The sequence below is a fragment of the Armigeres subalbatus genome, chromosome 2, assembly GCF_024139115.2.
Source record: "Armigeres subalbatus isolate Guangzhou_Male chromosome 2, GZ_Asu_2, whole genome shotgun sequence".
Lineage (NCBI taxonomy): Eukaryota > Metazoa > Arthropoda > Insecta > Diptera > Culicidae > Armigeres > Armigeres subalbatus.
Window position 1 is genome coordinate 281,955,765 of NC_085140.1, and position 15,205 is coordinate 281,970,969.

Genomic DNA, 15,205 nt, shown 5'->3' on the forward strand with positions numbered 1-15,205 from the left:
TCCCCTCTCTGTCACGCTTTATTGTATACCTAACATATGTAGTGTATATGCTACATATCGTATATGTAAACAGAGATGATAAATGAGAAACTTTTTCATTTTCTTTTGAATTCAATCCCTGTCCCTTTCTAATAAGAAATTATAAATCAGTACCTTAATACTAAGGACACACCTGTGGTACTTGTACCATGGTACAAGAGGACAAGAAAATTATTCCAAGACTATCTTTGACTCATTTCAAGATTCTTGTACCATGGTACTTTGTACCACCAGTGTGTCATTAGTATAACACTGAGGGAAGTTGAAAAGGGGGTATGTGTAAAAATCGACTCGAAAAGTTGTAATTGTTTATACTATACAGTTTTTACCATACCATAACATTGTGCCAGAACATACTATGATGCTCAAACTAAAACTATGTAAAAAATTGTATAATAAATACACTAACACGTAAACGCTTGAACTATCATTTTAGGTTTCGCGAGAAGTTACTTTTTGCATTCATAAAATCAATTCTTATTTGTACACATTGTCCCTCCGGTACCTCCGGTGAATTTGATTCATAGGTGACCATTATAATGCACTTAAACTAATCACATTCAATTTGGGTGACCGCTCTAGTCGACAAAATAAATTCCCGGGTTTTTCCCGGTAGGCTACCATGATATGTGAGACCTATCTTCCAAGCCAAAAGATGCGCTACCAATCCCCCATGAGTCCGAGATCATGAATTTCGGTAGGTGCATCAATAAAAAAGAGCATTTTTAATGAGGCGACTGACTTTACTGTCTTTGAAGGGGCCCTGCAACCAAAAAACGTAAGTAGTAACTGCTGATTCTAATCAGCCAAAAAAGTAATAAGATTGGTAAAAACTTTTATTTATGCCGCGAAGGGCGTAACATTTCTAACGCTATTTTAAATAAAGATTTTTCTCACGATTTTGCGAAAATTCTTACGAATCCACATGTTTATTTTATTATGTTAATCCTTTTACTAGCTTGTAGGATATGTTTGGAAGCAGTTTATGATTTGAGTAAAAATTATAGAGATGTTGCCTCTATCCCTTCAGTATAGATCCCGCAAAAAATCAGGGTGAAACGCCGCACCTGCCTTCAATCAGCACTTCAATGAGATATTATTATGAAGCGGAAAAATCATGTAAAATACGAAGACTAAGATATTGCAAGGGATTGGGGGGAACATCCTGCCCAAGAAATTCAGACGTCCCAGAACGTCCTCAATAATATACACAAGGAACGATTTCGACTTAATCTGTTTTGTTTTATATTGTTATCATGCGTTCTAACACCGGGAAACATCACCATACAGGTCGGACTCGATTATCCGGAGTATCGATTTTTTTTTCACTCCGGATAATCGAAACACCAGAAAAAAAATCAAATCTGCAAATAAATATCGAAAAACTTATGTTTTATTTTGTTTGCAGTTGTGTACTTAAACATTATTTAGAAAAAAAAAAAAAACGCTGATTAATCACCCTAGCAGTATCGATGACTTCTGTATTATAAACAATAGTATTTTTGCCATAATTTCTGAATCCATAGTCCAATCCAGTTTATTTTCAATATGGAATGATAAGACAGGATTCCCATTTAGATGCAACTTGTTGGTTGCGAATAGGGGCCAAATAATAGCTAGACTATTTAAGCGCTTTTTGTACAAACATAGTATTTTGGTCATAATTTCTGAACTTAATGTATGATCTAGACAATTTTCAACAGAAAGCAATTAAACTTTTGAGTCCATTGTCCGATACACCAAATTTTCAATAGGAAACCATGTTAAGGCTCCCCCTTGCAGTGATGGTGCCTTTTGTATTTTGTTCATTACTTCCGTGTTCATGGTCCAATGTAACCATTTTTTAATAGGAAACAATGGGACAGAATTCTGCGTCGGATGCAACTTGTTGCGAGTTAATCTGTTGAGGATAAGTGTCCGAAAAATGAGTGACACTTTTGTGCGATTATTCCGTAAACAAAGTATTTTGGCCATAACTTTCGATCCCATAGTCCAATCATGCCAATTTTCAATAGGAAACAATGGGACACGATTCCGCGTCGAATGCAACCTATTGCGAGTAAATCTGTTGAGGATAAGTGCTCGAAAATGAGTGACACTTTTGTTACATTTTGGTATGTGGCGCGCACAGACACATACACACATACACAGAGACATCACCTCAATTCGTCGAACTGAGTCGATAGGTATATAACACTATGGGTCTCCGGATCTGCTATAAAAAAATGATTTTGAGCGATCATATAGCCTTCACGTTTACTTAGTATACGAGAAAGGCAAAAATTGGAAGAATTACTCTGGTAGTTGGAAGGGGTCGCCGTAGTCACATCCAACAGTTTGTTTCTGCTGATATTGATAACTAAACCTAAACTCTGCTGTCTTAAATGGAACGTCCATAAATAGAACAAGACAAGACAAAGATAACTTCTACAGTCAACTCAATCCCGTCGTAGATAGAATCACGAAGGCTTTTATCAAGATCTGTTTGGGCGACTTCAATGCAAAGATCGGATTCGACAGCTCGAGCCATGAGCGCATTATGGGACGCCATGGTCTTGGAGAAATGAGCGTAAAAGGAGAGCTGTACGTAGAATTCTCTGGTAATAACGGCATGGTGATCGGGTGATCCCTCTTCCCTCATCGATTGGTTTACAAGGTGACGTGGGTCTCCCGCGACGGCTTTACAGAAAATAAAATCGACCACATCTGCATCGGATTAAACGTAGTGCCGATATCGCGTCCGATCTTTACCCTTTCATCAGCAAAATATGCCTGCGCATTGAGCGAATTCGTCGGCAGGAGGAGAGAGTTGGACGACGATTCAACACACACCGACTGGAAGATGCCACGGTGAAACAGTCATTCGTTGAAAAACTGAAGACGCGTGCTGCAGATATTCTGGAAGGTGGCAGCGTGGAAGACCAATGGACCGCCATCAAGAATGCCTTCATCGCTACCAGCGAGAACAATCTGGGCGAACTGCGCACCTAGAGAAAACAATGGATCACCGATGAGACCTGGAGGAAGATAGATGAGCGAAGAGAAGCCACACGCTTAAAGTCATTCACATAATTTTGTGTTTCGTTCACACAAAACGGGCCTATCCTGAACAACACATATTATGAGTAACTGCCAGGTTACTCATTTTAGTGTAATTGACGGTTAACGATTTCCGATGAATTCATTTCACACAGCGAGAGAGCGGTCGGAAAACGGACCTAACCTCAATTATATTTTTTCATGTAAATTGAAAATTATCGCAACATTTTTATACTATTTCAGAGGAGTCCCCATTTGTTTCGATATGACCAAACTAAAGTGTGATGTTTATAGTCGCACATTTTAGTTGTATCGTATCGAAACATAACGAAAATCCACAGAAAAAGTAATTTTCAAAATGGACTTGACAGTTCGAAGCAAAGTTTCTACACATATTAAAAGAATAAAAGTCATTACACAGCGACTGTGCATGCCCATCTTACACATAATTTTCACACAGATTGCTATTCTTTCGTGTCATTGTCGTCATGTGTGAAAATTATTCATGAAATATGTTATTTACTTTAAGCGTGCAAAGCCGTGATAGAGCGAACAAAAATCAGAGGAGCCAGAGTCTTAGCTCGTCAAAGATACTCGGCTCTAGAGAAGTGAAATGTTCATGTTGACGAGACAAACGAGCGTGGCCAGACTCTCTCGCCGATGAAGGAGAGAGAGCCTGAGCGATTGGGGACATTCACCTCCTCTACGATATCTCACGACACTTAAGTGAGGCGAAGATAAATACAATATTGCCTGTGAAAGATACGACTGGTAAACTACTGACTGACCCAACTGACTAGCAGAAACGCTGGTTCGAGGACTTCGAACAACTTTTTCAAGTGCCAGCCAGGCCATCACAACCTCGGCATGATCTGCCTAAGATGCGAAGTATACCACGTGTCAATACCGAAGCTTCATCACTGCTAGAGATTCAAACATCCATCCAAAGCATGAAATTGAATAAAGCCCCAGGTCGATCGCATATCAGCCGAGATGCTTAAAGCTGACCCCATGACATCCGCTCAACTACTGCATCGTTTATTTCGTAATATCTGGGACACCGCAACTTTCCTGGTCGACTGGATGCAAGGTATCTTAGTGAAGGTGCCCAAAAAGGGTGACCTGACTGTATGCGATAACTGGCGAGGCATTATGTTGCTGTGTACCGTTCTCAAAGTTCTATGCAAAATTATCCTAGCCCGGATTCAGGAGAAGGTCGATGCGACTCTCCGGCGGCAGCAGGCCGGATTCCGTGCCGGAAGATCCTGTGTGGACCATATTGTCGCGCTCCGTATAATTCTCGAGCAGGTCAACGAATTCCAAGAGTCCCTTTACTTGGTATTCATTGACTACGAAAAAGCTTTCGACCGTCTCAATCACGAGAATATGTGGGGCGCCCTGAGACGCAAGGGGTTCCTGAGAAAATCATCGGCCTCATCGAAGCACAGTACGAGGCCTTTCGTGTAGAGTGCTGCACAATGAAGTCCTGTCCGACCCTATCCGTGGCGTAGCTGGTGTGAGGCAAGGATGTATTCTATCACCGTTACTGTTCCTCATCGTAATCGACGAGATTCTGGTAGATGTAATTAACCGTGAACCAAACCGCTGTTATGGCAGCCTATAACCATGGAGCAACAAAACGAATTCGAATTGGCTGATGGCGTTGCACTCCTCGCGCAACGGCGCTCAGATATGCAGAGTAAGCTCAACGACCTTGCCGAGCGCTCCTCTTCGGTAGGTTTAGTCATCAACGTCAACAAAACCAAATCGATGGATGTAAACACGGTGACTCCTTCCAGTTCTACAGTAGCCGGGCAACCAGTGGAGAATGTTGAAATCTTCCAATATCTTGGTAGCCAAATGGCGTCAGACGTCGGTACCAAGATCGACATAGGCGCACGGATCAAGAAAGCAAGGGCTGCCTTTGCAAATTTAAGAAATATCTGGAAAAACGGGCAGATAAGTGCACGCACCAAAATACGAATTTTCAACTCTAACGTGAAATCTGTGCTGTATCAGTGGAGAACACCCAACGGCTGCAGGTGTTTATCAATAGATGCCTGCGGTATTGATGGAAAAGTAAAATCTATCCCTTAAGTGCTACTTCCACCTCTCTTATGTGTTTTTCTTATTTTTTTAATGCGCGAGAAAGGCACCACCAACGCTAGGTGGATTGATCTGGGTTTTAACCAAAAACATAATCGAAAACCGACTACTTCTCCAAATGCGCGACAGGCGATCATTGTCCTATTCTGTTGCAGTTGGCTTATTGCGAGTTGAGTTTGTCCCAACATTTAAAAGAGAGGACAATGTTGTTGTCAATGGTAATGTTATTGTTTTGCATTCCCTGGTTATGATAGATACCGAGACCATTTTGGTGGCAAAATACTGCAAAGGTTCTAAGGCTTGAACTCCAGCACGTTTCGCAAATTGTAGAATAACGCCACAATGCGAAGATCGGATCCGGATAACCTCGAACCATGAGCGCATTATGGGACGCCATGGTCTCGGAGAAATGAGCGAAAACGGAGAGCTATTCGCAGAATTTTGTGGTAATAACGACATGGTAATCGGGGGATCGCTCTTCCCTCATCGAGTTGTTGCGAGTTGAGTTTGTCCCAACATTTACAAAGAGGACAATGTTGTTGTCAATGGCAATGTTATTGTTTTACATTCCCTGGTTATGATAGATACCGATACCATTTTGGTGGCAAAACAAAGCAAAGGTTCTACGGCTTGAACTTCAGCACGTTTCGCAAATTGTAGAATAACGCCACTATCAGGCCTGCCATTTTTCCACATAAATCATCTGGTATCCTGAGCAGGGTGACTTGAGTTAGGTTTGGGTCTCACGCTTGTTCATGATTGTAGATCTGATAACCTGAACTGAAAAACGTTTTGGATTGCCTTCGGTATATTGGAACGCGGGAAAATTGGTGTTATATATCTTGACAGAGATCTAAGGAACTGTTAGGAAGATTTTCAATAGAAGACATGCACTTCTTAACGGCTGTTACTTCATAGACCTTACCACCTACAGTTCAAAATAATTGACGACTTCCAGAATGTCAGTATCGTTTGATATCTTTGAACTCAGCAGGATAACCTGAGCTTAGTTTGAAACCCAGCATATGCTTTATCATGATTGTAGAACTTTTGACCTGAATGTGAAAACGTGGATGGGTGGATGAGCTTCGGTGTATTCTAAAGCAGCAAGATTGGTGTTACATATCTTGCCTGATTATCTTACAATGATTGCGCTTATAAATGATTGTGGATCTGAAGACCTCAACTCAAGAACATTTTTGATAGCATTTAATGCACCAAGCTATCATCACATATCTTGACAGGTATCTAAGGATCTGTTGGGATATTTTTTGACACAAGACATAAACTTTTTGATAGCCGCAACTACATAGGCCTCACGACCTAAACTTCTGAATGTAATGTCACAGAATACATTCGAAAAATCGTCTGAAATTGTTGAATTCAGCAGGATGACCTGAGCTCGGTGTGAAACCCGACATACTTTTCTACGTGATTGTGGATTGACGACCTGAACTCAAGAACGTATTGGGTGGCCTTAGGTGTGTTGAAATGCAGCAAGATTGGTATAACATATCTTCATAGATATCCAAGGACTTGTTGGATAGATGCCAATGAAAGCAGCTTATCAATTAACTGTTAATCATATGGTCAAAGCTTGGTTTTCCAATTCATGTCAGACTATTCTGAATGAAAATAATTTTCAACTTTTCCGTAAAATAAACGCCTTCATACATTATTTCAAGTTCATTATTACAAAGGAATAATAAAAATCTTCGCATGACAGCTGTCGCTTGAAGTACAGACAAACAGACAAACACATTCAACATTCACTGATCAAATTCATCGTTGTTCAAACACTAACGACGCGACATCTGTTGATTTCAGTTAGTTGGGTAATTCATGAACCAGGTGGCGGTAGTGAGCAAACGTCAAACTAGAGCAAATCCGATGCGCGCGCCACGGGAGATCGATTGGCCAACTAATGATTATTTGAATTGTCCAGTAAATCAGTGAACGATGGAAATTTTACGAGTGTTATGTCTGTATGTCTGTGCCTAAAGTATGAAGCCATCGTTCTTCGATGTCGTCATGACGATTTGGTTGTACGACGAAAGTTAGCGTCGTGCGCGTCATCAACGATGCATCGAGCAGCTAACTATTGTCAGCCCTGCTGCGACGCACTACCTGCATTAACTCCCAAACCCCATCACTGCAGAATAATGAAGCAGCCATCCGAGGCTCAGAGGATCGATCGCATATCAACAGAGTTGCTCTATTCTGCCCCTCCTAACTATCCCCGCAAATATTACATCAATTGTTCTGCAACATCTGGGACACCGCGACTTTTCCGGCTAAGTGGATGCAATGCGCCTTGGTTTAAGGTCCCAAGACAGGGGAATCTGACTGTGTGCGACATCTGGTGGGGCATCATGCTACTGCCTGTTGTTCTAAAAGTTCTGTGCAAAGTTAACTTAAATCGGCTACAGGAGAACACGTCCGAACAAGTTAAAGAATTCCATCAGTCTCTGTATTTGGTATTCTTCTTCTTCTTCAATGGCTCTACATTCCAACTGAAACTTGGGCCGGCTTTTCAACTTAGTATTCTACTAGCATTTCCGCAGTTATTAATTGAAAGCTTTTCTATGCCCGTCATTGCATGAGTATCTTGTGTGGCAAGTACTCTGCCGTGAATCGCATATCTGCCTCATCTTTGCTAGGTTTCCTATTCATATGGGACAAATATGCGATTCACGGAAGTACAATGGATACACTATATGCCCAGATTGTCGAGAATGTTTCATTTCCAACTCTGGCCAAGTTAATCGAGCTTGTGTCGACTTCAAAGTTCAAGCTACAAGAACTCAAGAAGATCAATATAAGTGCCTAATTTCTATGGTTCACGGTTATCAAAAACATTGATATACGAATGAACCTGCTTTCAAAAATCAACGATACGTAGGATGTTACACTGAAGTTAAGTTGGTGCGAATGTTTGAACAATTTGAAGAAAGACACTATACCTTCTAATACGGAAGTTGCAGCAAGGCATGCTGTTTAAACGAGTTCCTCTTAAGGCAACCGTTGTCGTGAATGATCAATGATGGACGAACGAATGAGATCATGCATCTCAAAACATCGACAATAAGTTTGCCCAGATAATCCGTGACAACAACTAGACCAGAGTCGCCGGTCAAATATCAACTTCTAATCGCTCACACAGTAACTTATTTCGGAAACGTTATGTGTGCAGGATTCCATCCAATTAAATAAAGCAAACTTCATACAATGAAGTGAGATCAAAGTTTTCCGGACTCGTATTAATACCAACATCAACTGTGCAAAGTGCAGAAATTACCGTTTTCCATACTTATTTCAATCAATCAGTTGTTATGGTACTTTAATAGTTTCGAGAAAAAAAAATGATTAAATAAAATGATCATGAAATCCCACTCTATGTATATGTATCAATCCGCTATGAGCGATAAAAATGAAAAGCCAACAGAACAAATCAGTTACATTAGAATCCAGTCGAAACCCAACAATATACATATTATTTACACAGCATTCATCTGACCTTATCATGCATATGAAGCCACTTTGTTTCACATAGTGTGGGCTTGACATCTCCCTGCGTTGATAACTAATTAGTTACGGGGCCTGGCATTAACGACAGCAACACATTACTACCCAACCAACCGAAAGACTAGGTAGGTAGCAATCTCAGTGCAACTCATTACCGCAACATAACCCTCACACAAACTCGTTCTTCATCTTTCCTCACCTCAACAAGACGACAAAGACCTAATAAACATATTTCCGTCGAGTCGGCTCTCTCGGCCCTCACAAGCCAAAGTTTTCCATCGTAGCCGCGCTGGTTCCAACCGACGACGACGACAACGATGAAGGTGATGGGATTGACAGCTCGCAATAACTCCCACCGCAGCACAGCAGTGGGCAATTGTCTGCCAACGGACTAAGAAAAATGAGAAAAAGATACCGGAGAGGGACCACATTTATCACTGCTCGTACATTTGGTTATTAGTTTTCCTTTTTTGCGTTGCCGCTGAACCCGTTCTCCAAAGTCACGGGTCCCGTTGACGCGATGAAGACCTAGGCCTAGGGTCTGGAACAACCCTTGGCGTATTAAGTTAATTTGGAGGCAGAGCACCCGGCACGGCCAGTGAAGAGACAACCGTTAGCTACGAACATACATGTTGATCCCCATAGATCGAACATCTTGCTCTGTAAGGGTAGATTAAATAGCCTATGGACATGTTACCTCTCGGAAAAAGGGCAAAAACGATCGTACATGTGTGCTTTGCTCGGTATCGAGAAAAATGGAACAGAAGAGCTCAGAAGTCCGAACGAAAAAAAAAACGTCATAATCATTAATTTTGGTCACTCCTTCGAGCAAGTGAATAATTGAGAAAACAAACGTGTGTACCAACAACACGTACGCTGCTGCTGCGCAAGGTCTCACGGGTCTCTTTGCGAATGGAGCGTAATGGAGTCGGGCGATCTATAGGTACACGCTGACACTACTGCCTCCATCATCACCGTTTGTAATTTCGATGGATTTTTTTCTACTACTTGCACATACGTAGGTACAACACCAACCACTGAACCAGTCAACCCGTCCCAGTAGGCACGCCAAGATTCCTACAAACGGGGAGCACCGTGAAATTGACGAAAGAAAATTACACATGATAAATTATGCTTCTCTTGGCAACTACTTTACTCGTTTAATTTTATTCACCCGGAGGAATAATAATGCGGAGAAGTAATTTAAAATACTAATTAATCAATCAGCGTAATTAACACAACATGATAATTTTTCATGTCCATGCTCACGTGGTGCTTTTCCATCTTTAGAAGCAGAGTTCAGGTCTTCGGAACCAATCCGTGTCTCGATTGAAGACCATCAGAAAAGATGAGGACATTTCTTCGGTTGTTTATGGCTCGCTTCTCAAACAGCCGACTGTGTCCACAGTTATAGCAATGATTCTCCTATCAAAATAATTATTCATTGCGCCTTTCTTTTTCACTTTTTATCACTTGTAATTCCATGATAAGGAAATTGGGAGATAGAAATTTTAAGTGAAATCAAGAAATTCTGTGCTAGATCGACTTACCACCAAATAACCAAGCAAGAAATTTCAAATTTAGAAGCTAAGCGGATTGGACAAGTCGACGATAAAGTACACGAGAAGAAAGGCCCGAGAGAAGTAAGTACATATTCAATAGCTACCACGACTGTATCGATGATGACGAAATCGAGACGGTTGATGAGTTTATGTACTCGGACTCACTGGTGACCGCGTAACTGTTGGTCACTAAATAATATTTTCATTACTTTTCTATTAGAACATTAATGCTTTCGAAGAAATATTACCTAATATGAATCTTTAGAATATTCATAAAATTGTCGCACACACACTTTCACTCCAACATGTGCGCAGTTATTCACAACATGTCGTCGAAACAGGAAGTACTGCGGCGTGGGTGGTACAATTAAACTAAGATGGTAGGAATAAGTAAACGTTGAGGCATTTTAAGCGTGAATTGTTTGGTCTCCTGACCTCCATTGTATACAAAGGGGCCTGCACAAATTACGTAACACTGTAAGGGGAGGGAGGGGGTCGAGTCAAGCGTTACGATCCATACAACAAATTAAACCTTCCATACAAAAAGTGTTACGTATGGGAGGGTGGGAGTCCAAAATCATCAAATTTACCGTTCCGTAATTTGTGAAAGAACCCAAAGGTGATTGGGAGGCCAAAGATACGAAGCAACTCATTAACAGGATCAGAAGCAGTATCCGGAAAATCGATGTGGCAGCCGTCCAGCGGTCATGTGATACAGTGTCGACCCGATTTTTTTCACTCCCCGAGTTTGCCTACCTCCGACTTTATCACGTTTTCGACCCGATTTTATCACGTTTTTGACCCGATGATAACATCCAAAAAAAAATGAAAATTCTGGTCATTCTTTTTATTTTTGTAAATAATACAACAATGATTTTCATTAACTAATTTTACCTCCTGTGGTTTATTATAAATTATATCTGTCAAGAATTTAAGCCTTTCCAGTAGCTCAGTTATTATCTGCTGGGACTCCTTTGAGCTCCGCTACCAGCTGAGGCCTCTCAACTCTAACTTCAGGGTCGGCTCGGAACACTGATCGGAAATACAAATACTGTCTATGCTTTTTACCAACTATTATGGGGGACCATACGCTGGTGTACGTTTCCACGCGGATGATCGGCTAATGTAACGACGATAAAACCTCGCCTCTCTTGAGTTCCCCAGCGGTTCTTGGACGGAGGAATCGAGGCTGCGGACGAAAGCTGGTCCTCATTGGCTCTCTCTCTCGGAGCACAAATTCAGTTTGCTGAGCCGATGTGGATGGGAGGGGATGCGTCGCTATTACGGACTTCTCCGACGGTTTGTCCACACCTATGCAAACGATTCGTAGGTGTTCAGCTCTTCTGGTCGAATCTTCCGAAACCCTCGGATGCTCGGGGCTGACCACGAGGGCTTAGGTAATAAATACCTATGGGTCCTAATTAGGGGAATTGGGAAAGAGGATAATGTTCGAGCTAACCGGTCCACTCACATATTCTTATACCTGATTCTTGCTTGGTCTCTATGCAAGCAGACTTTCACCACTAGCCTATTTGGAGCACTATAACACGGCTTCACTCAAATTATTGTTTTAGGTTAATAAACTTCCAAAGATGCAACTATCTAGCTTGCTGGTTGGCTTGGGAAAGAAATCGCCTTTGTCTAGGACCGGTAGCTGACCCTCAATTTCCCTCCCTTTTCCAAACGTTCCTTGTACATACTCCGTCGTCTAAATTTCCTTTTAAATCCCAGATCCCAAATAATGCTTGTATTTGTTTAGTGTATGTCAGATGTAACTTAATTTTAATATGACCGTTTCATCGGAGTGCTGTTTTATAACTTGTTTGATGTCCTAAGCTAATTGTTTATAGTTTAATCCTTGTATAGTTTTAAGACTTTATTATAAGATATTCATTATTCTTCTCTAGGCTTAATTATTATTTAATAGTTATAGTTTAATTAGCAAACAATTAAAAATGACATATTTCAAAAGATAACTCATTCTCTTTATGACGAACAGTAGTATGCTGTTCGTCTCTGGCTCTTTTTTGTTGCTTCTCTCGCTCTGCTCCAACTTCTTCCCTAGGGTGGAGATACCTAAACGGTAACACAGTTGAGAAGACTTGGATTTCTTCTTTCAAGAGGCTTGGAAGAATGCTTTCAAAAAGCTCAGATGTAACTCGAAAGCCGGCTCTCAAGAGGCTCTGAAGCCGCCCTTCAAGAGGCTCGGAAGCCTCCTATCAAGAGGATCTGAAGTCCATTTAGCTAGAAAGCTAGAAAGCCGCCTTTCAAGAGGCCTGGAAGCTCTCTTCAAGAGGGACGGAAGCCTTTTTTCAAAAGGCGCGAAATTTATCTTTCAAGAAAATTGGAAGCGTACTTTCTAGTGGCTTGAAAGCCGCTTTCAAGAGCCTCTGAAGCCTCCCTTCAAGATGCTTGGATGGCTCCTATCAAGAGGCTCTGAAACCCCCTTTCAAGGGCTAGAAAACCTACCCTCAAGAGACTCAGAAGCTTAGAAGCCTCCCTTGAAGAGACTCGAATCTCTTCTTTCAAGAGGCTTGTATGCTTAAATACAACTCTGAAGCCGCCTTTCAAGAGGCTCTGAAGCTTCCCATCAAGATGCTCTGAAGCCCCCCTTCAAGAAGCCTCCCTTCAATAGCCTTGGGAACCTCCCTTCAAGAGGCTCGGAAGCCTCCAATAGACAAAAAAGCCCTGCATAAAATTACTTTGAATTGGAATTTTTCACGGAATAATGCAAATTTCAGCCAACTTCATGGAGCGCCATATATCCCGTTAGTTTTCAGGGTCGTTTGGTACATATCTTATCTACGCTTGTTTTCATTTATTCCAAAAAATATAGGGGGTACCTCAATTAATGCAAAAAATTGAGGGGGTACCTGTCAGGAAAAAGGTTGAGAACCGCTGTTGAGAACAAATGACCTTTATGTAATGAGTTATTTTTTGGATTGACAACCTTATTTATTCTGCAGGGCGGTTTGTATGTTTTGACCTTCCCAAAGATTTTTTCATTGGCCACGCAAAATTTGAACAACTTTTCATAACAATGACCAAATGCTTTCGTTTTTTCACAGCACAAAGCCATAAATATGCTTAATGATCTGTACTGATGAAAATGTCAATACTCCATCAAAGTTTTAGGATATTTGGATTTGAAGCTATTACCTCAATATGGGGACACTTGGGGCCATTAGACATCCATACAAAAAAATAGGCGAAAAAATAAAAAAAAATATAAATCTGTCCTCAGGCTTCTAATTTTTTGTAGATTTGACAGATTTGATGAAGGGTTGGCAGGAAAAATTATTTATTTCGTAGATATCATAGAAAGGGGATCAAGTCTCCACAAATTTTAAAACTGCATGTGGTGTGGAATTCAATAACAAAAATCGTCCATGAACAGCAATTCGAAAATTCCGCGTATTTTGAAGGAAAAATATTTGAAAAATGTGAGGGCACCTTTCTAATTATATCAAAGCAAGTTTTTGGAGAGGGATCAATTTTCCCTGAATATTTATATAACAATAATTATTTAAATACTGTCATGCATCAGTAAAGTTAAATACTATATTTTAGAGAGTCTGTGTGGAAATCGCGTAGAATTGTGGGTAAAACCGACACTGCGGGTAAAACTGACACCACTTTAAATCTCTGATTTCAAGTCATTATCGGAAAGAATTTCGACACACTTTGAATAAACGTTTGATTTCTTGTATTTCTAGTCATTTTGTAACTGGCGGAGACGTGTAAAAGTCATAATAAACAGACAATTAGCATTGATCACCATTGAGGAGATGTTATGTAAAAAAGTTATGAAAAATTTTGGCATCGATGTATAAGTTTTTTTCGACAATAATTAGTTGATTTTCAGTATTTAATCCATCTCTGATCCATAGTTGAACATCATTTTGTGTATGTTGTGGAAAAATAGTTGACTTTTCTAATTATAAACATTCACATGTACCTCATCATTATAATGTTATCAGTTGGGGTAAATTCGACACCTGCCATCGAATCACGAAATACCTCTGTTTTATTAGACACATCATTCGCATAATATAATTCAAGTATTGGAAAAAGGGGCGCTGAAATATAACTTAATCATTGACTGATTACTTACCATATCATCATTGGGCGTGACAATAGGTCTAATGGGTAATATTGAGTCATCAAGGAAAACCTGCAGATCGGATAACAAGATCACTAAAAGAAGAACCGTATTTTTAGGCTTATTTTGCTCTTAGATATATTCAATCCGTTCTCTAGTGTTGTTCTTTCGTGATCCATTTCCTCCTGTAGACATGTAACTTGTCACCTACGGAACTAGCCATTTTCATTTCTTGTCATAACTGCACCATATGCATTTAGTTTAAATCGCCGTTATAAACAACTTTTTAAAATAAGTGAAATTCAAATGTAGATCAATATTTACAGTAGTATTTGTTACATCAGAAATAGCAGAAATTTTTGAGAAAGAATCTAGTTTCAACATTTCTGTCCAAATCTGATAAATTCCATTCAACATTCGTTGATTTGTTCTCCAACAGTGTTTAAGCCGATAACTCCGAAGCGCAATTGCCGAATGACAGCATTCCTTGTCTAATATTAAATACATCATTTTGTTGCATCAAATGCATTTCAACGCATCAAGCGCATCAGCAACGCGAAGAGGTTTCCTTTTTACGGCTGCTGGGAGTTACTAACTTATTTTGCATTCATTTTAAAACAAAAAAACAATTTTATGGAAACTCATATGTGAATATATATTGATTTGAAAATGTATTGAGTAACCACTTTTCCTTCGATGGGACTCGAACCCATGATTCCTACAGTACCCTACTTACTGTAGGGTCATGGGTTCGAATCCCATCGGAGGAAAGTGGTTACTTCCAATACATTTTCCAAATCAATATCTTCCACATAACGTTCATATTCACATA

General features: G+C 40.3%; 1 protein-coding gene across 1 annotated transcript in view; it reads right to left on the bottom strand.

Annotated features, from left to right (window-relative positions):
* LOC134212322 (transcription factor SOX-3-like) overlaps positions 1-15,205 on the bottom strand; it is a 177,330-nt gene that overhangs the window by 7,330 nt on the left and 154,795 nt on the right. The gene's annotated exons all lie outside the window — the stretch shown is intronic.